Below are 18,416 nucleotides of genomic sequence, written 5' to 3'. Positions count from 1 at the left end.
CCCAGAGTGCGTCGTTTCCGGCACAGTGAGCCGCAGGCGATGAGCCCGGAGCTGAACGGGCCCCACTGGCTCGTTTGTAAGATCTGCGGCAGATCGTGTAAAGACGTTCAACTTTGTAACTACTGCACGCACAGGAAGCAGAATAAATTCCTCTTTCAAACTGTCAAAGGTTTGCTTTGCGAACGCTGCAGGACATCGCACAATCTGTTTTGAACGGGGACAAACGATTTCTTATGAGGCGCAGTAAGTACAGACGTTTAAAAAGCTCCACTCATGCCGACAATGCAGCATGAAGAAGCGCAACCTAACGTTTGACAGACAAAAGCCTGGCGCCGCTACGAGCAATATGAAATCAAACTGACAGCACACAGCGTTTCGCGCTGACTCAAAAGTGATCTCGACAGACGCTGTTCTCTGCATAACGCTGAAAGAGCTAAAGAGTGTTTCTGTTGAGACGTAACAAGCTTGTTTCTTTCTACCATGATGTTACCATGACAAAATCTGTCTTTAAACACCTTGCTCAGTCTCTGACGAGACTGTCAAGAATTGCTTTCGCTAATTGTATTGCAAACCGGCGGAAGCGGGGTATTGGGAAAAGTTTTCAACTAGCAATAATCGCGCATCGGCTAAACCTCAAAGGCTACGATACTGCCACTGCGCAAAGCTGACGGTTGCCAGGCAACCGCGTGGATCCTATGGAAATCGTTATCAATCGTCTCATGGCATGTCGTTGCTGTAACGCTTCATATTTGCGGCCGGACACTTCCCGCCCCCCAAAGAAAAGAGCGCCAATCAGACAGGCGGAGACCGAGGACTGGCAGAGCAGACAGCCACAGTCGCCGTAATAAGAGCGATTGTGAGCGGTTTTGTTTTCTCTCTTTGACCAGCCCAGCTGCGCCCCACCCGAAGGCAGGAAAGCACAAAAATTGTATGGAACTCATTCATGCTCTTCTCCATGGAAATCTTTAGTAAAAGGCAAAAGATTTGTACGAGATGAAGAGAAACCAGAGTGCGTGGCTGGACAGCTGCAGGAGCCCAGGCTGCCTTCAAGGCCTCTGCCCTGCCGGTCGTGGTTGGCAATGCACCTGGCCTTACAAACGAGCCAGTGGGGCCCGTTCAGCTCCGGGCTCATCGCCTGCGGCTCTCGGCTTACCTGGCAGGGGAGATACCTTGATCAGCCTGTAGTTGGAGTAGTTGGATTGTTTTCTTGTTTTGTGGAAGCAGTGTTTGTTTTGCAGTTTGAGATGGCAACCTTTGGATCCCGCAAGAATGCTGTACATTTTGAGCTTTTGGATGACCTCTTCATGGATCGTATGCAGTTCAGCAGAAAAGTGTTACAGAAGGAACTTGGCTTTGAACCTCGGCACTTGGATTTCATCTTTGCTCTCCCAGGTCAGAAAGCATTTGAGGTTGTATTTGCTACCTATCCTCTGTTTGAACAATGCGTGGATGTCTTTGAGGCAAAAAGAGGGAAAGTTCCTGCACTTGAGAAGATCAACTTGCAGCCTCTGACACAGAGAGAGAGGAAAACGGTGCATGTTGTTATGTTCTCGGAACTGGCAAAGACGGAGGACATTCACATCTGGCTTAACCAGTACTGCACCGTCCACCATGGAACTGAGGTTAGAGATGTTGACGGTATAAAAACAGGAGCAAGGAAATTCGAGGTTCGCTTACTACCGGACAATGTAAATGGAGGCTTAAGGCACCTGCCCTCTACAATCCGGCTGGGCGCCTGCAATGGCTATGTTTTTTATGTGGGACAACCAAAGGTGTGTCGGCGCTGTGGTGCTGTGGGACACCTGGCATCGTCCTGCACTGTGAAATGCTGCAAGACCTGTGGCAAACAGGGACATTTAGCCTCTGACTGTTCAATGCTGCCAAAGTGCAATTTATGTGGCTCGGAAGGACACGTTTTTAAGAACTGCCCTCACGCCTACGCCAATAAACTCAAAATGAGAAAGGATGAGGCAGTGCTTGTTTCAGCCAAACCGGCCCGAAAAGCCAAAGCAAACAACAAGTCAAACAAAGAACCCTTGTTGGACAAAGAGTCTCAGCCTCCAGCCAGGATCAGTCCTGCTGTGGCTCCGGGGCCGGTGGAAGAGAAATGCACTACGCTCCCACAACCGCAGACTGCACCAGACAAGCACGAGGGTTTGAAAACCCCCGAGAACAGCGAGGACCCCTCCCCCACTCCTGCTCCTCAGAACGAGGGCCAGTGTGGGGCCCCCCGGTGGAGCGGGTCCAGCGACGATACCCAGGATTCAGCGGAGCTGCTTTTCTCAGACTCTGCAAGTGCTACAGATGCCCTCCTCTCCTCCATCCAGTCCGTCACGGAGGATCTGCAACAGCTGGTGGGTGAGGGGGAAGAGGAGACTGGTGCATCGGCTGCACCCCTTTCCCCTCAGTGCTCCCAGGAGCTGGACTTGAGGAAAAGGAAAAATGACTCTGTTTTCTCCCCGAGCGAGGAGGAAGGAGAGCATGGCGATGGGGACAGCTGGAACCCCTCCACCCCTCTTTCTACCCCCTTCCTTGAAATGGACTCCGTGAACGCTTTTACTGCTGCCACCCTGATGAAGGCTCATTCAGAGGATGGCTGGCAGGAAATTGGTAAGAAGAAAAAGAAAGAGAAGGTAACAGGTGAGACCGAAGAGAAATGTGTTTTGTAAAGACTGGTTCCACTTTCTTATGTAAAATGGCTCTAAACATAATTTCTCTTAACACCAGAGGTATCAATGACAGAGTTAAATGCCAGTGTGTCTTTGATTACCTCCAGCAGAGAGAGGGAGATGTGTTGATGTTGCAGGAGTGTGCTTTAGCCTATCAAGAGAGGTATAAAAGCTTTAAAGATAGGTGGGATAAAGGGCCTTCTGTTTGGTCAGGGGACAATAACAACAGAGCCTCTGGCGTGGCCATTCTTTTCAAAGGATGGGCTTTCAAATTGAAAAGTATTCAGAGGGTCATAGATGGCAGGTTGCTGTGTGTGGATGTGGAATGGGGGACCGTTAACCTGCGGCTAATCAATGTGTATTGTCCTACTGACGTGGGAGGAAGGGTGGAGCTACTCAAGGCACTCTCTCCCCTATTGTTAAGTAGCACAGACGTGATAGTGGGAGGGGATTTTAATTGTATCTTAGAGCACACAGACAGGCAGTCTAGCTCTCCGATAAAATTGGATTCCAGCTCACTGGCCCTGCAAAACTTAGTTCAAGACTTTAAACTCTCAGACACATATAGATGTATATATCCCACAACAGCAGGATATACATGGTCAAGGAGGAATAGCAGCTCCAGAATTGACTATTGCTTTGTCTCAGAGAGAGTGAAAGTTGTTGGGGTCACTCTTCAGCCTGTCTTCTTCTCAGATCATCAGGCTTTAGGGTGTAGAGTGGAACTCCAGGGCGGGACTGTCTTTGGCCCAGGCCTCTGGAAACTCAACACAAAGCTGCTAGAGAACGAGGGGGTAGTATCCCGCTACAAGGAGAAACTATCACAGTGGCTGTCCTTGCAGTGTCTGTACGGGTCAGTAGGAGAGTGGTGGGAGGAGGTGAAGATGAGGACAAAGGCATTTTTCATGGCTGAGGGAAGGAAGGCTGCTGCCAGACGGAGAGGAGTGCTAGCCAGGAAACAGAGGCAGCTGCAGCGTCTCTACACGATGCTGCACAGTGGCTTCGATGTGCTCGAGGATATCACCCTTTTAAAAAAGGACATCCGGAGCATAGCCGAAGAAAGTAGTCGAGGAGTGCTGTTAAGAGGCAGAGTGCAGTTCTTGGAAGAAAATGAGAAGTGTACTCGCTTCTTTTTCAGGAAAGTGGTAGGCTCCAAGTCTGTCATGGAAAGTGTAGTTGATGAGGAGGGACGAGAGAGAACAGAGCCGAGTGCTATCCTCTCCTGCACCGAGGCCTTCTACTCAAGACTGTACAGCTCTACAGAGCTAAAGGATGAAGAAATTCATTTTTTTACCTCAAAGCTAGAAAACGTTTTGAGTGAAGAAGATAGGGAAGTACTTGAGAGGGATTTGACAGTAGAAGAGCTGAGACAGGCGATGGAGAGCTTACAGAAGGGGAAAACTCCAGGTGCTGACGGGCTCCCTAAAGAATTTTATTGCACCTTTTGGGATCTGCTTCAGGATCCGCTACTGCTCCTATTCGAGGAAAGCTATAAGACAGAATTGCTGCCTGACTCCTTAAGGGAAGGCACTATCTCTCTCTTGTTTAAGAAAGGAGCAAAAAATGACATAAAGAACTGGAGACCCTCAGCCTGTTAGGCTTGGACACTAAGATCCTGTCCAAAGCCCTTTTCCTGCACCTACAAAATGTAGTGGCCTCACTGGTAGGGAAAGAACAGACTTGTGGGATAGCAGGACGCCTGATGAGCGACAACCTGGCCTTGTTGAGGGATGTCTGTCTGTACTCTGAGGATCGCTCCCTCCCTCTTTGCATTTTAGGTGTAGACCTAGAAAAGGCCTTTGACCGCCTAAACCGGCAGTACTTAACATCGGGACTTGAGCACATGAAGTTTGGCCCCATCATGAGAAAGTGGATTAACCTGCTGTACACAGGTAGCAACAGCAGAGTCATGGTTAATGGCAATAGATCACGCCCCTTTGAAGTCTGTTCAGGGGTGAGGCAGGGCTGCCCATTATCCCCCTTGTTATGCGTTTTGGCTATGGAGCCCTTAGCCTGTGCCTTGCGCCAGGATCAGGCCATTAATGGGATACCAGTGCCTGGAAGTGGGGGAGGAGAGGTAAAGACATCTCTATACATGGATGACGTCACCCTGCTCCTCTCTGACAATGCCTCAATTAGCAGAGCTCTGCAGTGCTGTGATCGTTTCTCTTTGGCTTCCTCCGCAAAAATTAACAAATCTAAGAGTGAGATTTTTTATCAGAACTGGAGGGAGCCAAAAGAAGGACATGATCTCAGGCTGCAAGAGAAGAGAATTAAGGTCCTGGGGGTGTATTTTGGAGAAGAGATGGGAACAGTTAATTGGCAGAACAAATTGCCAATCTTAAACAAAAAACTGATGCAATGGAAGAACCGAGACCTCACCATGACAGGGAAGGTGCTGGTCATCAAAGCCGAGCTCTTGCCTGTCTTGAATTTTCTGGCTTCTACCTTCCCAATCCCACACCGTGTTGCGGCGGTGATGAGGAGATTGATGTTTCAATTTCTATGGGGTGGGAAGCAGGAAAGACTCAGAAGGGAAATAATGTACAAGCCGCTACCCTCAGGGGGGAAGTCTGTCCCAGATATTGCTACGAAGCTGCTGTGCATTTTCCTGGCCTCTGTGCTGAGAGGCTTTGCAACAGCACCTGCAGCGCGTACCTGGACTTATTTTTCCAGGCTCTGGGTAGGTAGGGAGGTGTTCAGAGTGTGGGGTGTCAGACCCAAGCTGGACGTCCAACTCTCTGACACATGCCCTGCAATTTATGGGACAGTTAAAAGTTTTCTAAGATCTCACCCAATTGGCCATATTCCCCTCCGAGATGTCAGGGTCCAAAAACTGGAAGATTTCGTTGCACCCCAGAACAATAGGCAGACCCATGTGGGCATTTTAACATCAGCCCAAACAAGGAAGGTGTGGAAACACACATCCTCTAAGTTTCTGTGCAACATTCACAGAGATTTAGCCTGGAGTGTCGTCCACCAGTGCTTACCGGTACGAACTTTCTTGTACCGTAGGGGCCTCACCCCCAGCCCTCGCTGCGTTAGGGTGGGCTGCGGCGAGGAGGAGACTGTATCCCATCTCCTGTGGTCCTGCTTTTTTGCAAAGGCCTTCTGGGCACAGTTTGAAGATTGGTTGCAGGCTCTCTCGTCCCAATTTACCCTGACTGCTGCTTTCGTCATATACGGCATCTCTCCTGTCAAACTTCCTCCTGACGTGTTTGACAGGATCTGGGCCGTGGTGAACAGTGGGAAAGATGCCCTGTGGAGAGTGAGGAACATGGGGCTGTTCAAAGGCATCAAGATTCCAGTCAAGGCTGCAGGTAGCCTGGCCTTGTTCATCACCTGAGAGAAATCTATTACCTCAGAGATCTGTGGAGAGAAGGGAGGGAGGAAGCAGAAAATCTGTGGGAAATAGAGAGCATAGGTCAATATCTCAAGAAACTGTGAAAAACATTATCAAGTTTAAGTAAAGAATGTGATTTGCACCAGAAAAAAAGAAAATTGTTGCTATGTAACTGTTACCGTGTCAAAATGTAATGAGATGTGATCATATATACTTTTTTAAGTATGTATATTAATGTAAAGCTTTCTGATTTGTGATGTCCTGTATTTTTTTGTGAAAAGAAAATAAAGTTCTTAAAAATCTAAATCGGTTCACCCAGGGCGAGGCTCGGCCATTGCACTCCGGCTGTGCTGACCCCTGCGAATTCCCCAAATGTGGGAATCTCGACTGCATAATTTCTGGTAGTGGGGGACTGCGTTCGCGCTCTCCCCTGATGTGCTTGGTCCAAAATCAGATACGGGAGGGTTAGGACACCACGAGCTGCGTGGCTGCGGAAGGATCCCGGTTCGAAAGGAGTCGACGCCGCTGCTGGTTCTCGGTGGCTTTTAGTTAGGGGTCCGGAGAAGCATCTCAAGCTAGTTCCACTACTCCTTCCGGACGTTCATTCCCTTTTCAAAGTCAGTCGTTTTGCTGTAGTCTGCGTTCTTTAGGCTGATTATCGAGGTTAGCCTTTATTTGGTCATGGGGGGCCTCGGTACTGTATGCTGAGTCTAAAGACAGTTTCACCCGTTTTCTGATTGCTCGGTTCTGTAGGTTCTGTACCAGACATGTCAAACAGTGAATTGCTGTACCTCTATTGTATCCGTGCTCAATGAATGAAATCAGTAACAAATGAATATATGTCTAGTTATACGAAAAACAAGTGGTTTATCGACTTGTCTTCATTTGCAGATTTAGAGGCAGCTTCGATATTCGTTTTACAAACGGGTTTTTTTTTTTAATACTGGTCACACACATGCCACAGCAACAAAACATCTCTAGAGATGAGGCTATAGATCACCTTTCCATCCTGCAGGTTTTCCTCCCAAAGCCTACGGAACCAACGGCGACCCCTGCTGGCTGGGAGAGCAAAAGCTTACAGCACCTGGTATTCCCAGGCGGTCTCCCATCCAAGTACTAACCAGGCCCAACCCTGCTTAGCTTCCAAGCTCAGACAAGATCAGGCGTGTTCAGGGTGGTGTGGCCGTAACCGAAAACCAAGGCGCCTGACTCGCTACTTGAAGCTGTGTGTGGCGGGGGCTCCGTGCCCCCCGAGCGGGACTGAAGGATCGTTCGTGTGCAACTCTTTGGAAAGGAGCTGCTTTCCAAATCGCATTGCGTGCCTGGATGTTGGCGAATGCGCTCCCTTGTGTTGGCTCGTCCCGCACTGGAGGAGGACAAACAATCTGCACGGAGGAGCACCAGGCAAGTCTTCGCCAGACAAAAACCTCCAGTGCACAGCACTCTGGAAACATTTCAGGGCTGTCGCGTGTTTATTTCAGCACGTAAAGCGCACCGGTCCAACACGTCGGCCGGGCGCGCGGCGCCTCCGCCCTCTTGTGGCCTTGCGGCGTCAGAGCAAGAGGCTCCTTCTCGCTGCCCTTCCGCTGTGTTGCAGGGCCCCGAGAGGGAACCCGGAGCGCGCACTTTGTGGGGGGCGGGGGACCGCGTTCGCGCTCTGCCCCCGGTCTCTTGCGCGAGTACTAAATCTCACGGACAGGGGGGCCTCGTCATTGATTGTTACAGGTGAGACGGGGATTAGGAGGAGACCCTGACTGATGGGTAAAGGGGAGCACTAACACCAGTGGGACACCCCCGGCGTCTCTTTTTGAGAGACGCCCTGGGGTTTCCTAATGGCCAAGGAGGGTCGGGACCTCGGTTTGACGCCTCCCCCGAAGGACGGCGCCTGTTTGTGCAGCAGAGTGTCGCCATCAGGAGGCTGGGGCGTAAGAGAGCCACACAGCCCGCAGGGTGAGCGCTCCCTACTGGTCCCAGTCACACCTCTTGCAGGAGCAGCAGCAACCGGAGCTTTTCCAGGGGGGAATCTCCCATCCGGGTGCCGGCCAGGCTCACACCTGCTGGGCTGCCCCGGGGGTGAGCCCAGTCGAGAGTCGCAGGGCCAGATCTAGTCACCGGGGAGAAACGATACAATTGAAGGATTGCTCGGCTCTCGGCACTTGAAAAGACCGACAAATGTCTCGTTCCCGCTGGAGCTGAATGTACCCGCATGTGTGGTGTCGTCTTTTTCCCCCGCCCCGCTGTGTTTGCTGTATTGTCTCTGAAGCCGGCCCCCCCGAGACGAGACGGGCTGTTCCTGTGCCCCAATTAACACTTTACAGGTGCCATTCCCCAGCATTGTGGCCATTGTCGGTGCTCACATGCGATAAGATAAGGCGGAGGAGAGCGGGGCATGCCCAGCGGCAGACATTCAAGGAGGGGGCAGTGCGAGGTGAGGTGAGGTGCGACACGCCGGAGCCCCGACGCAGCTAATGCGGAGCACTTGTTGGACTGGCATCGAAAGGACGTGTGCGCACGGAGCGAGCCTTCCCTGCGGCGGAGCGCGGGAACTTTCTCCCCCCCTCCCGCTGCAGGAGTTGTGTGCGCTGCAGCGGTGCCGAGAGAAAAGCACAGAAGGCAGCAGGCTCTGGAGAGCAGGTAAGAGACGGAGCCTTGTGGGCAGGCGAGCAGGCCCATTTTTTGGAAATTGCTGAAAAGGTTTGTTCGGTGTGTGGCAGGCGCACGTCGCGAGCTTGCATGGTGATCTGCCGGTCTGGAGTTATGCAAATGAGGCGAATTGCATCCCGGGACATGCTGCGAATGCGCAACGGCGACTGCAGATGTGTAGGAAACGGCGCGCTCGTTTTCTCGTTTTGCCCACACTTTTGAGTGTTAGTGTGGCGTGTGAGTGTGTGAAAGAGTGGGCCCAGCAGGAGGCGGTGGCGTGCGGGGCGAGGAGGTGGCCTAGGCTGCGCGATTTGTGCTGTGGGTGCGGGCCGCTTGCAGGGGCCTGTTTAACTCATACTTACCTGGCAGGGGAGATACCTTGATCAAGAAGGAGGTTCACCCAGAGCGAGGCTCGGCCATTGCACTCCGGCTGTGATGACCCCTGCGAATTCCCCAAATGTGGGAATCTCGACTGCATAATTTCTGGTAGTGGGGGACTGCGTTCGCGCTCTCCCCTGATGTGCTTGGTCCAAAATCAGATACGGGAGGGTTAGGACACCACGAGCTGCGTGGCTGCGGAAGGATCCCGGTTCGACAGGAGTGGACGCCGCTGCTGGTTCTCGCTGGCTTTTAGTTAGGGGTCCGGAGAAGCATCTCAAGCTAGTTCCACTACTCCTTCCGGACGTTCATTCCCTTTTCAAAGTCAGTCGTTTTGCTGTAGTCTGCGTTCTTTAGGCTGATTATCGAGGTTAGCCTTTATTTGGTCATGGGGGGCCTCGGTACTGTATGCTGAGTCTAAAGACAGTTTCACCCATTTTCTGATTGCTCGGTTCTGTACCAGTGCAGACATGTCAAACAGTGAATGGCTGTACCTCTATTGTATCCGTGCTCAATGAATGAAATCGGTAACAAATGAATATATGTCTAGTTATGCGAAAAACGAGTGGTTTATCGACTCATCTTCATTTGCAGATTTAGAGGCAGCTTCGATATTCGTTTTACAGACGGGTTTTTTTTTTTGAATATGGGTCACACACATGCCACAGCAACAAAACATCTCTAGAGATGAGGCTATAGATCACCTTTCCATCCTGCAGGTTTTCCTCCCAAAGCCTACGGCACCAACGGCGAACCCTGCTGGCCGGGAGAGCAAAAGCTTACAGCACCTGGTATTCCCAGGCAGTCTCCCATCCAAGTACTAATCGCGCTCTGCCCCCGGTCTCTTGCGCGAGTACTAAATCTCACGGACAGGGGGGCCTCGTCATTGATTGTTACAGGTGAGACGGGGATTAGGAGGAGACCCCGACTGATGGGTAAAGGGGAGCACTAACACCAGAGGGACACCCCCAGCGTCTCTTTTTGAGAGACGCCCTGGGGTTTCCTAATGGCCAAAGAGGGTCGGGACCTCGGTTTGACGCCTCCCCTGAAGGACGGCGCCTGTTTGTGCAGCAGAGTGTCGCCATCAGGAGGCTGGGGCGTAAGAGAGCCACACAGCCCGCAGGGTGAGCGCTCCCTACTGGTCCCAGTCACACCTCTTGCAGGAGCAGCAGCAACCGGAGCTTTTCCGGGGTGGAATCTCCCATCCGGGTGCCGACCAGGCTCACACCTGCTGGGCTGCCCTGGGGGTGAAGGATCGTTCGTGTGCAACTCTTTGGAAAGGAGCTGCTTTCCAAATCGCATTGCGTGCCTGGATGTTGGCGAATGCGCTCCCTTGTGTTGGCTCGTCCCGCACTGGAGGAGGACAAACAATCTGCACGGAGGAGCACCAGGCAAGTCTTCACCAGACAAAAACCTCCAGTGCACAGCACTCTGGAAACATTTCGGGGCTTTCGCGTGTTTATTTCAGCACGTAAAGCGCACCGGTCCAACACGTCGGCCGGGCGCGCGGCGCCTCCGCCCTCTTGTGGCCTTGCGGCGTCAGAGCAAGAGGCTCCTTCTCGCTGCCCTTCCGCTGTGTTGCAGGGCCCCGAGAGGGAACCCGGAGCGCGCACTTTGTGGGGGGCGGGTGACCGCGTTCGCGCTCTGCCCCCGGTCTCTTGCGCGAGTACTAAATCTCACGGACAGGGGGGCCTCGTCATTGATTGTTACAGGTGAGACGGGGATTAGGAGGAGACCCCGACTGATGGGTAAATGGGAGCACTAACACCAGAGGGACACCCCCGGCGTCTCTTTTTGAGAGACGCCCTGGGGTTTCCTAATGGCCAAGGAGGGTCGGGACCTCGGTTTGACGCCTCCCCCGAAGGACGGCGCCTGTTTGTGCAGCAGAATGTCGCCATCAGGAGGCTGGGGCGTAAGAGAGCCACACAGCCCGCAGGGTGAGCGCTCCCTACTGGTCCCAGTCACACCTCTTGCAGGAGCAGCAGCAACCGGAGCTTTTCCGGGGTGGAATCTCCCATCCGGGTGCCGGCCAGGCTCACACCTGCTGGGCTGCCCCGGGGGTGAGCCCAGTCGAGAGTCGCAGGGCCAGATCTAGTCACCGGGGAGAAACGATACAAGTGAAGGATTGCTCGGCTCTCGGCACTTGAAAAGACCGACAAATGTCTCGTTCCCGCCGGAGCTGAATGTACCCGCATGTGTGGTGTCGTCTTCTTCCCCCGCCCCGCTGTGTTTGCTGTATTGTCTCTGAAGCCGGCCCCCCCGAGACGAGATGGGCTGTTCCTGTGCCCCAATTAACACTTTACAGGTGCCATTCCCCGGCATTGTGGCCATTGTCGGTGCTCACACGCGATAAGATAAGGCGGAGGAGAGCGGGGCATGCCCAGCAGCAGACATTCAAGGAGGGGGCAGTGCGAGGTGAGGTGAGGTGCGACACGCCGGAGCCCCGACGCAGCTAATGCGGAGCACTTGTTGGACTGGCATCGAAAGGACGTGAGCGCACGGAGCGAGCCTTCCCTGCGGCGGAGCGCGGGAACTTTCTCCCCCCCTCCCGCTGCAGGAGTTGTGTGCACTGCAGCGGTGCCGAGAGAAAAGCACAGAAGGCAGCAGGCTCTGGAGAGCAGGTAAGAGACGGAGCCTTGTGGGCAGGCGAGCAGGCCTGTTTTTTGGAAATTGCTGAAAAGGTTTGTTCGGTGTGTGGCAGGCGCACGTCGCGAGCTTGCGTGGCGATCTGCCGGTCTGGAGTTATGCAAATGAGGCCGAATTGCATCCCGGGACATGCTGCGAATGCGCAACGGCGACTGCAGATGTGTAGGAAACGGCGTGCTCGTTTTCTCGTTTTGCCCACACTTTTGAGTGTTAGTGTGGCGTGTGAGTGTGTGAAAGAGTGGGCCCAGCAGGAGGCGGTGGCGTGCGGGGCGAGGAGGTGGCCTAGGCTGCGCGATTTGTGCTGTGGGTGCGGGCCGCTTGCAGGGGCCTGTTTAACTTATACTTACCTGGCAGGGGAGATACCTTGATCAGCCTGTAGGTGGAGTAGTTGGATTGTTTTTCTTTTGTTGGAAGCAGTGTTCGATTTGCGGTTTTTGAAATGGCAACCTTTGGATCCCGTAAGAATGCTGTACGTTTTGAGCTCTTGGATGACCTCTTCATGGATCGTATGCAGTTCAGCAGAAAAGTGTTACAGAAGGAACTTGGCTTTGAACCTCGGCACTTGGATTTCATCTTCGCTCTCCCAGGTCAGAAAGCATTTGAGGTTGTATTTGCTACCTATCCTCTGTTTGAACAATGCGTGGATGTGTTTGAGGCAAAAAGAGGCAAAGTTCCTGCACTTGAGAAGATCAACTTGCAGCCTCTGACACAGAGAGAGAGGAAAACGGTGCATGTTGTTATGTTCTCGGAACTGGCAAAGACGGAGGACATTCACACCTGGCTTAACCAGTACTGCACCGTCCACCATGGAACTGAGGTTAGAGATGTTGATGGTATAAAAACAGGAGCAAGGAAATTCGAGGTTCGCTTGCTACCGGACAGCGTAAATGGAGGCTTAAGGCACCTGCCCTCTACAATCCGGCTGGGCGCCTGCAATGGCTATGTGTTTTATGTGGGACAACCAAAGGTGTGTCGGCGCTGTGGTGCTGTGGGACACCTGGCATCGTCCTGCACTGTGAAATGCTGCAAGACCTGTGGCAAACAGGGACATTTAGCCTCTGACTGTTCAATGCTGCCAAAGTGCAATTTATGTGGCTCGGAAGGACACGTTTTTAAGAACTGCCCTCACGCCTACGCCAATAAACTCAAAATGAGAAAGGATGAGGCAGTGCTTGTTTCAGCCAAACCGGCCCGAAAATCCAAAGCAAACAACAAGTCAAACAAAGAACCCTTGTTGGACAAAGACTCTCAGCCTCCAGCCAGGATCAGTCCTGCTGTGGCTCCGGGGCTGGTGGAAGAGAAATCCACTACGCCCCCACAACCGCAGACTGCACCAGACAAGCACGAGGGTTTGAAAACCCCCGAGAACAGCGAGGACCCCTCCCCCACTCCTGCTCCTCAGAACGAGGGCCAGTGTGGGGCCCCCCGGTGGAGCGGGTCCAGCGAGGATACCCAGGATTCAGCGGAGCTGCTTTTCTCAGACTCTGCAAGTGCTACAGATGCCCTCCTCTCCTCCATCCAGTCCATCACGGAGGATCTGCAGCAGCTGGTGGGTGAGGGGGAAGAGGAGACTGGTGCATCGGCTGCACCCCTTTCCCCTCAGTGCTCCCAGGAGCTGGACTTGAGGAAAAGAAAAAATGACTCTGTTTTCTCCCCGAGCGAGGAGGAAGGAGAGCATGGCGATGGGGACAGCTGGAACCTCTCCACCCCTCCCTCTACCCCCTTCCTTGAAATGGACTCTGTGAACGCTTTTACTGCTGCCACCCTGATGAAGGCTCATTCAGAGGATGGCTGGCAGGAAATTGGTAAGAAGAAAAAGAAAAAGAAAAAGGTAACAGGTGAGACCGAAGAGAAATGTGTTTTGTAAAGACTGGTTCCACTTTCTTATGTAATATGGCTCTTAACATAATTTCTCTTAACACAAGAGGTATCAATGACAGAGTTAAATGCCAGTCTGTCTTTGATTACCTCCAGCAGAGAGAGGGAGATGTGTTGATGTTGCAGGAGTGTGCTTTAGCCTATCAAGAGAGGTATAAAAGTTTTGAAGATAGGTGGGATAAAGGGCCTTCTGTTTGGTCAGGGGACAATAACAACAGAGCCTCTGGCGTGGCCATTCTTTTCAAAGGATGGGCATTCAAATTGAAAAGTATTCAGAGGGTCATAGATGGCAGGTTGCTGTGTGTGGATGTGGAATGGGGGACCGTTAACCTGCGGCTAATCAATGTGTATTGCCCTACTGACGTAGGAGGAAGGGTGGAGCTACTCAAGGCACTCTCCCCCCTATTGTTATGCAGCACAGACGTGATAGTGGGAGGGGATTTTAATTGTATCTTAGAGCACACAGACAGGCAGTCTAGCTCGCCGATAAAATTGGATTCCAGCTCACTGGCCCTGCAAAACTTAGTTCAAGACTTTAAACTCTCAGACACATATAGATGTATATATCCCACAACAGCAGGATATACATGGTCAGGGAGGAATAGCAGCTCCAGAATTGACTATTGCTTTGTCTCAGAGAGAGTGAAAGTTGTTGGGGTCACTCTTCAGCCTGTCTTCTTCTCAGATCATCAGGCTTTAGGGTGTAGAGTGGAACTCCAGGGCGGGACTGTCTTTGGCCCAGGCCTCTGGAAACTCAACACAAAGCTGCTAGAGAACGAGGGGGTAGTATCCCGCTACAAGGAGAAACTATCACAGTGGCTGTCCTTGCAGTGTCTGTACGGGTCAGTAGGAGAGTGGTGGGAGGAGGTGAAGGTGAGGACAAAGGCCTTTTTCATGGCTGAGGGAAGGAAGGCTGCTGCCAGACGGAGAGGAGTGCTAGCCAGGAAACAGAGGCAGCTGCAGCGTCTCTACACGATGCTGCACAGTGGCTTCGATGTGCTCGAGGATATCACCCTTTTAAAAAAGGACATCCGGAGCATAGCCGAAGAAAGTAGTCGAGGAGTGCTGTTAAGAAGCAGAGTGCAGTTCTTGGAAGAAAATGAGAAGTGTACTCGCTTCTTTTTCAGGAAAGTGGTAGGCTCCAAGACTGTCATGGAAAGTGTAGTTGATGAGGAGGGACGAGAGAGAACAGAGCCGAGTGCTATCCTCTCCTGCACCGAGGCCTTCTACTCAAGACTGTACAGCTCTACAGAGGTAAAGGATGAAGATATTCATTTTTTTACCTCAAAGCTAGAAAACATTTTGAGTGAAGAAGATAGGGAAGTACTTGAGAGGGATTTGACAGTAGAAGAGCTGAGACAGGCTATGGAGAGCTTACAGAAGGGGAAAACTCCGGGTGCTGACGGGCTCCCTAAAGAATTTTATTGCACCTTTTGGGATCTGCTTCAGGATCCGCTACTGCTCCTATTCGAGGAAAGCTACAAGACAGAATTGCTGCCTGACTCCTTAAGAGAAGGCACTATCTCTCTCTTGTTTAAGAAAGGAGCAAAAAATGACATAAAGAACTGGAGACCCCTCAGCCTGTTAGGCGTGGACACTAAGATCCTGTCCAAAGCCCTTTTCCTGCGCCTACAAAATGTAGTGGCCTCACTGGTAGGGAAAGAACAGACTTGTGGGATAGCAGGACGCCTGATGAGCGACAACCTGGCCTTGTTGAGGGATGTCTGTCTGTACTCTGAGGATCGCTCCCTCCCTCTGTGCATTTTAGGTGTAGACCTAGAAAAGGCCTTTGACCGCCTAAACCGGCAGTACTTAACATCGGTACTTGAGCACATGAAGTTTGGCCCCATCATGAGAAAGTGGATTAACCTGCTGTACACAGGTAGCAACAGCAGAGTCATGGTTAATGGCAATAGATCACGCCCCTTTGAAGTCTGTTCAGGGGTGAGGCAGGGCTGCCCATTATCCCCCTTGTTATTCGTTTTGGCTATGGAGCCCTTAGCCTGTGCCTTGCGCCAGGATCAGGCCATTAATGGGATACCAGTGCCTGGAAGTGGGGGAGGAGAGGTAAAGACATCTCTATACATGGATGGAAGAGAATTAAGGTCCTGGGGGTGTATTTTGGAGAAGAGATGGGAACAGTAAATTGGCAGAACAAATTGCCAATCTTAAACAAAAAACTGATGCAATGGAAGGACCGAGACCTCACCATGACAGGGAAGGTGCTGGTCATCAAAGCCGAGCTCTTGCCTGTCTTGAATTTTCTGGCTTCTACCTTCCCAATCCCACACCGTGTTGCGGCGGTGCTGAGGAGATTGATGTTTCAATTTCTATGGGGTGGGAAGCAGGAAAGACTCAGAAGGGAAATAATGTACAGGCCGCTACCCTCAGGGGGGAAGTCTGTCCCAGATATTGCTACGAAGCTGCTGTGCATTTTCCTGGCCTCTGTGCTGAGAGGCTTTGCAACAGCACCTGCAGCGCGTACCTGGACTTATTTTTCCAGGCTCTGGGTAGGTAGGGAGGTGTTCAGAGTGTGGGGTGTCAGACCCAAGCTGGACGTCCCACTCTCTGACACATGCCCTGCAATTTATGGGACAGTTAAAAGTTTTCTAAGATCTCACCCAATTGGCCATATTCCCCTCCGAGATGTCAGCGTCCAAAAACTGGAAGATTTCGTAGCACCCCAGAACAATAGGCAGACCCCTGTGGGCATTTTAACATCAGCCCAAACAAGGAAGGTGTGGAAACACACATCCTCTAAATTTCTGTGCAACATTCACAGAGATTTAGCCTGGAGTGTCGTCCACCAGTGCTTACCGGTACGAACTTTCTTGTACCGTAGGGGCCTCACCCCCAGCCCTCGCTGCGTTAGGGTGGGCTGCGGCGAGGAGGAGACTGTGACCCATCTCCTGTGGTCCTGCTTTTTTGCTAAGGCCTTCTGGGCACAGTTTGAAGATTGGTTGCAGGCTCTCTCGCCCCAATTTACCCTGACCGCTGCTTTCATCATATACGGCATCTCTCCTGTCAAGCTTCCTCCTGACGTGTTTGACAGGATCTGGGCCGTGGTGAACAGTGGGAAAGACGCCCTGTGGAGAGTGAGGAACATGGGGCTGTTCAAAGGCATCGAGGTCCCAGTCAAGGCAGCAGGTAGCCTGGCCCTGTTCATCACCCGAGAGAACTATTACCTCAGAGATCTGTGGAGAGAAGGGAGGGAGGAAGCAGAAAATCTGTGGGAAATAGAGAGCATAGGTCAATATCTCAAGAAACTGTGAAAAACATTATCATGTTTAAATAAAGAATGTGATTTGCACCAGAAAAAAAGAAAATTGTTGCTATGTAACTGTTACCGTGTCAAAATGTAATGAGATGTGATCATATATACTGTTTTAAGTATGTATATTAATGTAAAGCTTTCTGATTTGTGATTTCCTGTATTTTTTTGTGAAAAGAAAATAAAGTTCTTAAAAATCAAATCGGTTCACCCAAGGCGAGGCTCGGCCATTGCACTCCGGCTGTGCTGACCCCTGCGAATTCCCCAAATGTGGGAATCTCGACTGCATAATTTCTGGTAGTGGGGGACTGCGTTCGCGCTCTCCCCTGATGTGCTTGGTCCAAAATCAGATACGGGAGGGTTAGGACACCACGAGCTGCGTGGCTGCGGAAGGATCCCGGTTCGACAGGAGTGGACGCCGCTGCTGGTTCTCGCTGGCTTTTAGTTAGGGGTCCGGAGAAGCATCTCAAGCTAGTTCCACTACTCCTTCCGGACGTTCATTCCCTTTTCAAAGTCAGTCGTTTTGCTGTAGTCTGCGTTCTTTAGGCTGATTATCGAGGTTAGCCTTTATTTGGTCATGGGGGGCCTCGGTACTGTATGCTGAGTCTAAAGACAGTTTCACCCGTTTTCTGATTGCTCGGTTCTGTACCAGTGCAGACATGTCAAACAGTGAATGGCTGTACCTCTATTGTATCCGTGCTCAATGAATGAAATCGGTAACAAATGAATATATGTCTAGTTATACGAAAAACGAGTGGTTTATCGACTCATCTTCATTTGCAGATTTAGAGGCAGCTTCGATATTCGTTTTACAGACGGGTTTTTTTTTTTGAATATGGGTCACACACATGCCACAGCAACAAAACATCTCTAGAGATGAGGCTATAGATCACCTTTCCATCCTGCAGGTTTTCCTCCCAAAGCCTACGGCACCAACAGCGACCCCTGCTGGCCGGGAGAGCAAAAGCTTACAGCACCTGGTATTCCCAGGCAGTCTCCCATCCAAGTACTAACCAGGACCGACGCTGCTTAGCTTCCGAGATCAGATGAGATCGGGCGTGTTCAGGGTGGTGTGGCCGTAAGCAAAAGCCCCGGCGCCTGACTCGCTACTTGAAGCTGTGTGTGGCGGGGGTTCCGTGCCCCCCGAGCGGGACTGAAGGATCGTTCGTGTGCAACTCTTTGGAAAGGAGCTGCTTTCCAAATCGCATTGCGTGCCTGGATGTTGGCGAATGCGCTCCCTTGTGTTGGCTCGTCCCGCACTGGAGGAGGACAAACAATCTGCACGGAGGAGCACCAGGCAAGTCTTCAGTGCACAGCACTCTGGAAACATTTCGGGGCTGTCGCGTGTTTATTTCAGCACGTAAAGCGCACCGGTCCAACACGTCGGCCGGGCGCGCGGCACCTCCGCCCTGTTGCTGCCCCTGCAGCTGCTTCACTTTTCCCTTTAGTTGCCATCGATTTTTTTGTAGTGCTATACATATACGATTGAGGTATCTTAGAGTTCTCCTTCGAAGACCCAGCACTCTCTTTTCTTTTCCCAGTGTTACTCATATCGGACTTTTTAAACCTAAAAAAAAATCGTTTTTTT

The 18,416-nt window shown here is 51.7% G+C and overlaps 4 non-coding genes and 3 pseudogenes across 4 annotated transcripts; 3 read left to right on the top strand and 4 right to left on the bottom strand.

The window, feature by feature from the left end:
• Positions 1–524: 524 nt before the first annotated feature.
• LOC148633045 (U4 spliceosomal RNA) lies at positions 525–666 on the bottom strand. The gene has a single exon (XR_015934116.1). It is a non-coding gene; the product is annotated as a U4 spliceosomal RNA (small nuclear RNA).
• Positions 667–899: 233 nt separating this feature from the next.
• Positions 900–1,013, bottom strand: LOC148633044 (U5 spliceosomal RNA). The gene has a single exon (XR_015934154.1). It is a non-coding gene; the product is annotated as a U5 spliceosomal RNA (small nuclear RNA).
• A 5,297-nt stretch (positions 1,014–6,310) lies between these two features.
• Positions 6,311–6,445, top strand: LOC148633043 (U1 spliceosomal RNA; annotated as a pseudogene).
• A 639-nt stretch (positions 6,446–7,084) lies between these two features.
• On the bottom strand, positions 7,085–7,203 carry LOC148633042 (5S ribosomal RNA; annotated as a pseudogene).
• A 1,806-nt stretch (positions 7,204–9,009) lies between these two features.
• On the top strand, positions 9,010–9,173 carry LOC148633041 (U1 spliceosomal RNA). The gene has a single exon (XR_015934120.1). It is a non-coding gene; the product is annotated as a U1 spliceosomal RNA (small nuclear RNA).
• Positions 9,174–17,021: 7,848 nt separating this feature from the next.
• LOC148633040 (U1 spliceosomal RNA) lies at positions 17,022–17,157 on the top strand (annotated as a pseudogene).
• Positions 17,158–17,793: 636 nt separating this feature from the next.
• LOC148633039 (5S ribosomal RNA) lies at positions 17,794–17,912 on the bottom strand. The gene has a single exon (XR_015934132.1). It is a non-coding gene; the product is annotated as a 5S ribosomal RNA (ribosomal RNA).
• Between the last annotated feature and the right edge of the window lie 504 nt (positions 17,913–18,416).

This window comes from Lepisosteus platostomus, unplaced genomic scaffold (genome assembly GCF_059453375.1).
Source record: "Lepisosteus platostomus isolate fLepPlt1 unplaced genomic scaffold, fLepPlt1.hap1 Scaffold_54_H1, whole genome shotgun sequence".
In the NCBI taxonomy this organism is placed as follows: Eukaryota; Metazoa; Chordata; class Actinopteri; order Semionotiformes; family Lepisosteidae; genus Lepisosteus; species Lepisosteus platostomus.
Note: the sequence above shows the minus strand (reverse complement) of the source record. Positions and strands in the feature narration are given on the sequence as shown.